Source organism: Ceratotherium simum, chromosome 1, assembly GCF_057802395.1.
Source record: "Ceratotherium simum simum isolate JZ-2026a chromosome 1, ASM5780239v1, whole genome shotgun sequence".
Lineage (NCBI taxonomy): Eukaryota > Metazoa > Chordata > Mammalia > Perissodactyla > Rhinocerotidae > Ceratotherium > Ceratotherium simum.
Genome location: NC_141900.1, coordinates 109016103 through 109022657, shown reverse-complemented (window position 1 = coordinate 109022657; position 6555 = coordinate 109016103).

The following is a 6555-nucleotide window of genomic DNA, read 5'->3' as shown; positions in this document are numbered from 1 at the left end:
TCCCCACCACGGGCCTGAAAATCGGCACGGCTAAGGGCCGCGAGCTGGAGGCCGCTCCCCTGGCCGGCAGGGAGAACTGCGAGCCACCGTATACACACGTATGTACACGCGCGCACACTCAAAATGCGCATATACAAACACACGCACAGGTACTCCCACAGGCAGGCACAGACTCACACTGACACCCGCGCACACGCGCGCACGCAGCGTTCTGGCGCGACCCAGCTCCCTCTCCCGCGTGGCCCTGGCGCACCGCCCAGCGTGAAGATTTGCTCCAACCTCGGAGCCGGCCGCGTGCGAGTTCGCGGTTCGGCCCTTGTACCCCCTCCTCGAGCTCGGGCGGCGGCGCAGGTGGCCAGGTGCGGCCCGCTTCCCTGCGTCCCCGGCCAGCGGCCTCGCTGAGCGCTGTCCCAGCCTCCCCCTTAGGCATCAGGCCTCCGTGCCCGGGGACAACCCGCCGACCAAGGCCCCTCTCTGTCCTCCTGGGCTCCCGGGGTGGCCGGCCTGACCTTCCCTCCCCTGGGCAGGCTGCGTGGCCCAGATGTGCCCTGGAGCCCCGAGTGGGCCACCTGTTTCGCCGGGTAATTATTTTAATGTAAAGGGGCCCAGCGTCACCGGGTTCGCGCCTCCTGCAGCGACAGACGGCGGCCGGCCAAGCAGCTTCTCCAGCCTTTCAATGGAATTTCCCAGATGGGCCCAGCGGAGGCCAGGGCAGGTCACCAGAGGCCCTTTAACGACTTCATTAGCCAAATTATCTTTCCTGAAGCACACGGCCTCTCCGAGACTTGGGGGGGGGGTTGGGGGGATGGTCTGCAGAAACAGTGAGAGGGTCTGTGTGCAGGAAAGGCGAGAGGAGCCCCAGCCCAGCGGGTGTCAGAAAGAAGGGACCCCAGACCCAGTATGCTCCAGCTGCAAACATTCCACCTCCCTGCCACGGATTCTTCCACAGGTGTGAGCCCAGCTGGGTCAAAGAACAGGTGGGAAAAGAAGTTCTTAGAATCATGCAAGGAGGAGACTATAACTAATGAGAGATGTGACTAACCAGGTTCTGGTCTAAGGCCTGACAACTGGACTTGAAGTTAAGAGCCTGGCCTTTTTGCTGAGGGTTCTAGAGCAAAGTGCCTTGGTTTCTCAGAGCCTTAGTTTGCCCATCTGTAAGATGGGGACACCAGTATGTTTTCCACAGTTATAATAACAATTGGATGAGGCTGTGCAAGAAGGTCCATTCAAACACACTAAATACGGAGAGCACTTGGAACATCCTGGCAGAGCGGGGACACTAAGAGTTTGGTCCCCGTCAGAGTCCATTTTAAATCCAGCTTCACTTCCCTGCACCCCTCCCTCACTATGTTTGTGACGTTGGTGTCTCTGGGCCTCAGAGTCCTCTTAGGTAATATATTCCCTGTTCAAATGATGGGGTAGACAGTGGGTTCTTGACGGACTAGCTTCCTTCTGCCCTCCAGACCACACTGCTCACCCAGCCCCAGTGGAAATAATGACTGGGGCAAACCAGCCAAGGTCCACTTGAAAACAGACACCCACCCCCATCCCACGCCTGAGATCTGTCCCTGGGCCTTGAGTGTGGCTGTGGGAGGAGGCTGGGGCAGGGTTGGAAGAGGTGGACTTGACCATCTTGGGAACACCCCCCAGCTCTGGGAAGTGGCGTCAGAAAGAGATCCAGCCCGTCTCTCTGACCTCTCTCTCTAAGCCGTCAGCGGACACAGCTTCTGCCGCCTCAGCAACTACTCCACAGACCAATTAGCGACCACTTCCTGCCATTATCCACCATGGATTTGGACGTTAGCACGCTGCTATTCAGCCATAACTTCGAGTCAGAATGCACTAAAAAGTTCACGCACTGAAGCACTAAAACATCCCTGAGCAGCGTCTGTTGTGTATTTGTGCTTCTTCCCTCAGTGTTCCCCCAGCCTGTAGGTCAGCAGTCACAGTCCAGGCTGGGTGGACACCAGCCCGCGTAGGTCTGATCTCCCGGGGTCGGGGGGCAGGGGGGGTGGTTACAGTTGCTGGTGTCGCTCCGGGTCCCTCTCTTCTTCCCGCTGGAGGTGTGTGTGTGGGGGGGGCGGGGTAAAGAGGTTTTCCCACACAGCCTTGTGCAAACACTACCTGAGCAACAGTGTGGAGCAAGGCCTTAGGAGGCGTCTCCGATCACCAGACACATTTTACAGGGGAGACTGGAAAGCTGGGGTCTCCCAAAGCTGGTGTGCACTGTTCTGTCTGAAAATAAGAACCCCCTGGGAGCAGGACTCACTCACAGAAAACTGCGGTCAGAGCAGCGCTCGTGTGCAGCAGGGTCGCCCCGGCGGCAGCGTTCTGGAAAAGCCGCCCTCGTGGCGTGTGTCACACACCTTGTTCCCAGTGGCAGCACGAAGCAGAGTGCACCGCGTGAACCTGCAATAGAATACAATTAAATTAAACTAAAATCCTGTAGCAAAAATACAGGCTTCTGGGGAAGTCTTTCATCTCTGTTGAGGGTGGTTGTCCCCTAACGTGATTAAAGGGGCTCAAATGAGCTTCCCCACGCTCCCCGAATTCTTGAGGGGAATTTGTTTCTCTTTGTAACCCGGTAGCTTCCAATTTGTGTACCAGAAGAGCCTGGAACCCCTCTCAGCCAGGGTCAGAAGGACACCTGCCAGCGGATGGGGCCTGCCACGACCCCAGGGCCAAGCGCTGAGTCCCCATGCCAGGCCTGTCCCTTCCCTGGGGTGTCCAGGGAAGCTGGGAGACCGCCCACGATCCGAGAATAAAGCAGATACTTTCGTATCTGGAGGCATTTATAGAAATAGAAGGCTCGTAGATGGCTGGATGTTCATGCGTTTAAATCCTGCAGCACTCCCCGACCTCTCAGCAGCCCGCAGCGGTGAGCCCCGGTTCGGCTGGCTGTTTGCAGCTGGGGCTGGGCCCCGGAAGAGGGGACGGGTTCCCGCCGGCCGCCAGGCAGGGTCAGAGGTGACAGCGCTCTCCACAAGGGTGACACGAAATCCCCGGGTACAGGGCGAGGCGGAGAGGGGCGGCAAGAAAAGGCGCCTAGTGCGTCCTGCGGGCCCCACCTCGGGCTGGAGGAGCGGGGCTGCGGGGTCCCACCCTTTCCAGACCCTTTAAAGACTGAGGCCCCCGGGTCATGGGGGAGGTCAGCAGGTCAAAGGGCGAGGCTAACAAGGCGACACCTCTGGCCCTCGGGGCTCTGCCGGGGGCGGGGGACACCTGCGCGGGTGCGCCCTTCCCCCTGCTCGCCTTCCGGTGACCCCAGCCCCTCCCGCGGCCGCTGCGGTCCCCGGCGGCTCCGGGATCTGAGCGTCTCCCACCCGGTCCCCAGCGCTCGCCCTCCGGCCTCCCGCTCGCGCCCGACCCGGCCACGAGACAGACCTCGACCGGCGTCTTCGGGGAGCCACCCGCCCGCCTGGGTCCGAATCCCCACTCCCCCGAGCTCGGGGCCTGACCTCAGGCGGGTTATACGGCATCCAGGCCTCTGTTTTCTGCAGGAAACCCGCACAGTTAGATTGAAGTTTAACTGAGTTAATGCCGAGTCCGCGTGGTTTCAGCAGACAGGCTAAGCAATCTGCACAGGGCCCTGGGTTTCAGTTCTGGAAACCTCAAGCTCAGGGAAAAGTGGGAGGTGTGCAAAGGAATTAGGAGGAAAATTCTCTTCCACCCATGCTCCAGCACCCTGCCCTTCCAGGCTCCTGTCACGGTAATCACTCTATTGCACCTGCCCCACTTCACATGGAAGAATGATACCTGCCTTCCATCCTCTGAGTATGTGAATATCGAGGTTTTACTCCCGACTTCATATATATAATTCCAGACGTGAATAGACATGGATTACAACAGCTTTTTCTTATGTGATTGTTTGTGTAAATCGCCAATTCTCCTTTCCAAGTAGTGGAGAAAAGGCAACTGCAGGCAGTATTCAGCATCTTAAAGGAAGACCGTGTGGAAAGAGAAAGGGATGCCGTGCCGGAAAGGGAAGGGGCGGGGATGGGAGCCAGCCTGAGGAGGGGTGCACCAAGCTGAGAAATCAAGAGTTCTCCCAGTCGCCCCAGGGCTGGAGGCTGCCCCTGGGGCCGCCGGACAGGGGAGTCACCTGGAGACCTGGGGTTGGGAGTGCCGCTGGAGCCAGACCTTTGATCTCTTTCGAGGAGGCCTTGCCCAAGACCCAAGCCCTGCTCTTGTCTGCCCAAACCTTCTTCAAAGCCAGCTGGGCAGGATCAATACAGATGCTGGAAACAGGAAGAGCCCCAGTGCTCAGACTCACACGTCATAAACCACACCAAGACCCCAAACCTCTCCCTCCTCTCTCTCCCTCCCTCTCTCCCTACGACTTCACAGAGAACCTCCAGTACTATTAACTTACTCTTGACATAAACAGAGTCTATGATAATTGTAAAGCTCTTTAGCGCCATAGAGTCCATTTGGTCTAACCCCGACTTTTAGACAAAGAAACAGAAACCCATCAAAATAAAGGAGCTTCAACATCCAGCTGGAACTGCAATCAGGGGGCGGCCGGGGCCAGGCCCCAGGGCAGGCAGGCTCAGTCCTTGCAGGATGTCTCCCTGGGCCCCACAGGTGGTGTGGGCTCAGGGTTAGACCAGGTGAACCAGCACGTGCGGAGCCACATGCTGTCCAATCTGTGCTCCCAGGAAGTGCTCTCAGCTGGTCCCAGGGGGAAGGGGGAGTAGGAGGGGGGCAGATTTTGAGGGGTTTGGGAGCATGGTGACTGTGGAACAAAAAAAAGGTGAAATGAATTCCTCTGGGAGTTGTAAAAAACAGAATGATTTTGTTGAGGAAGATCGGGTGATTTATTAGTCAACTGCACACCCCATCACCAACTAACATGGCCCTGGCAGTGGCTGGTTTTGGTAGGAGAGGGGGCAACAGGCTCTCCAAGATCAATCTTGGGAAACATGGTTTGCAGTCACCCACCCCGCCAGCCTCCTAAATCAGTGCCTCAGGACCAGCTGACCTGCCCCAGCTGACGGCGGAGGCGGGAGGGGATGAGGTGGGAAAAGCACGTGGAGCTAACCCCTGTCAGGTGGGGCCAAGATTGCTCTCTCTGTCTTGGGGAGGCAGAGTGACAGCCAAGACAGCGTTACTCTCCCTCAAAGGGTGAAGGGTTTCCTGCCCAGAACTGGTGGCTAAGAATCTCAGGTCTCTTTATAAACCCTCCCTCCCCAAAGGGAACAGATAGGATGGGGAAACAGGGCTGGGGACACCGGGGGCATCGAGGGCAGCAGGTGGAAACTGTATGGCCCCTGCAGTCAGACCTGGTCCCAGTCGGAACTCTGAGGCTTCACAGTTTGCTGGGGACAAGAGTCTCAACCTCTTTGAACCTGCACTCTATAAAATGGAGAGAATAAAATCCATCTCCTGGTGTCATAGTGAATATGGAGGAAGAGAATTCTAGAAAGCTGATGGCACATGGTAGGTGTTCAAGAAACGAGAGTGTTCCCCTCCCTCCACTTAGAGGCAGAACTGCATTTTTATCACCCCAAAGAGATATCATCTAAAGATAAGAGGAACATGGTGTAAATGCTGTGAATTCTATTTACAGGTTAATATTGGTTTTTGCAAAGCTGCATAACGTCTACTCCCAAATGCTGTCACGTATCCACTGCTGTCCTCCTAATCCTCCAGCACATACTGTGTGTCAGAACTACCCTGTTACGATGAAAGAGAAACCTGGCTCTGCCGCAGCATCCCTGCCTCGGCTCTCGCCAGGTAAAAAGCCCTTTGAAGGGAAACTACACGACCCCCTATATATTTGCCTTTCAATAAGATCCCTCACTTGTAGCAAGCTGACCTGCTAATTTTAAAGTTTACCTGGCCCTGATTTTTTCCCTTCCACAGCCCCTTCCTGTCCTTTATTAACCTCTCACCTGCATAGGAAACCAGGCTTCAAGAACCCAAAACCCCTTCCTGCGTTCTCACACTAGTGGGGTGAGATAACTAGGTCTAATGGACTCCGGGACAAAGCCTGGTGTTGGTGGCCGCTTGACTCCTCGACCTGAGTGTTGATTCTTTCGGCTTCAAAAAAGGCCTTAGACATGCTTTTACTGTAAATATTTGGAGTGTGTGTGGGGTGGGGGTGAGGTCTGGATTCTCACTCCACTTCCTCCCTTAGCCAGGGGAAGCCTGCAGGAGGAGGAGAGAGACTGCATTTTCCTGCCTGAGGCCTGGGGGCCAGCCTGGGTCAGAGTGACCCGCTTTGGGATGACTCCCGGCCTTGTGGGCTTCCCAGGGCCAACGTGGGTGCAGGCTCCTGCACGCCCATGGGTGTCCCTCGGCAGAGAGGAAGAGCTCTGTCACCGAAGACCTGCTCAGTGGCAGGTGGGCGACGTCTCCAAGCTGAACTGGTCCTGCAGGCCACCAGCTCTCAGACTCTGCCCTCTCTCCGAGCGACTGGGCCGGGCTCAAGGCGAAGATTTGTGGAGGGCAAACTCAGGCGAGCATGCACATGTACGCCTCCCGCCCCCACAAACCCTGAAACGCACGGGACTTCCCAAAGGCGGTGAGAAGGTTCGACCTGCAGAGGATCGG